Source organism: Mandrillus leucophaeus, unplaced genomic scaffold (genome assembly GCF_000951045.1).
Source record: "Mandrillus leucophaeus isolate KB7577 unplaced genomic scaffold, Mleu.le_1.0 Scaffold451, whole genome shotgun sequence".
NCBI classification, from domain to species: Eukaryota; Metazoa; Chordata; class Mammalia; order Primates; family Cercopithecidae; genus Mandrillus; species Mandrillus leucophaeus.
In genome coordinates, this window is record NW_012104821.1 from 389,239 (window position 1) to 390,860 (window position 1,622).

Genomic DNA, 1,622 nt, shown 5'->3' on the forward strand with positions numbered 1-1,622 from the left:
GCCATTCTCCTGCCTCAGCCTTCTGAGTAGCTGGGACTACAGGTGCCCACCACCACACCCGACTAATTTTTAAAAAATATTTTTAGTAGAGATGGGGTTTCACTGTGTTAGCCAGGATGGTATAGATCTCCTGACCTTGTGATCCACCTGCCTCAGCCTCTCAAAGTGCTGGGATTACATACATGAGCCACCGTGCCCAGCCTCTAGCTAATTTTTAAAATTTCTAATAGTATTGTGTACCTACAGTCCCATCTACTTGGGAGGCTGAGGCAGGAGGAGCACTTGAGCCCAGGAGGTTGAGGCTGAAGTGAGCTATGATCATATCCCTGCCCTCCAGCCTGGGTGAGAGTAAGACCCTTCTCAAAAATAAAAAATAAAAAAGGAAACAACAATCAGGACACAAAATTCATTCATGAAGTTTCAACTTTAACAATGTCAAAAACAATAAAATTTGTTTAATAAATTGTATAGGGCTATAAACAACATGCATATTAAAAGGACAGATTTGTAGGACAAAAATGTACAAGACTGTCAATCAAATACTAACAGCATCAATAAAATTCCTGTCTCCGTGGTTATATTACTTCTTCCTTTGCTTTGTGTTTTCTCCACTTCTGTCTTTGTTTTTTCTTTTTTTCTTTTTTTATTTGAGACCGAGTCTCACTCTGTTGCCCAGGCTAGAGTGCAATGGTGCAGTCATAGCTCACTGCAGTCTGCAACTCCTGGGCTCAAGTGATCCTCCCATTTCAGCCTCCGGAGTAATTGAGACTACAGGTACCCACCACCTGCCAGCCTAATTTTTTTAAATGTTTTGTAACAGGGTCTGACTTTGTTGCCCAGCTGGTTTCAAACTCCTGGCCTCAGGCAATTCTCTTGCCTCAGCCTCCTAACGTGTTGGAATTACAGGGATGAACCACTGAGCCTGGCCTCCGCCTCTGCCTATCTTATAAGAAAACATGTGGTTACATTTAGAGCCTGCCCAGGTAATCCAGGGTAAGCTACTTCTCTGCAAAGACCCTTTTCCCAAATAAGTCACATTCACCCTTTTGTCATATAAGCTCAGATTCAAGGCCAGGCGCGGTGGCTCACACCTGTAATCCCAGCACTTTGGGAGGCTGAGGCAGGTGTATCACTTGAGTCCAGGAGTTCAAGACCAGCCTGGCCAACATGGCAAACCCCCATCTCTACTAAAAATACAAAAATCAGCAGGTTGTGGTGGTAGGCACCTGTAATCCCAGTTACTCAGGAGGCAGAGGAAGGAGGATCCCTTGAACCCGAGAAGCGGAGGTTGCAGTGAGCTGAGATCGCACCACTGTACTTCAGCCTGGGCAACAGGGCAAGACTCCATCTCAAATAAATAAATAAATAAATAAATAAATAAATAAATAAATAATAAATAAAAGCTCAGATTCACAAGCAAGAGGTTTAGTATGTGGATATAGTCTTCTGAGGGCCATGAGCCAACTCACGACAGAAATGTCTTCTGGTTGACTCCATGAAAATATCTATGATCAATGGACCCACGGAAGGGTTCTCCGTTTTCTGTCTCTGGGAATCAGGTCTAGATATGGCTTCTGCATTGACTGCAACTACCTGTTGCAGTCAGAGGAAAACCAGTGCTA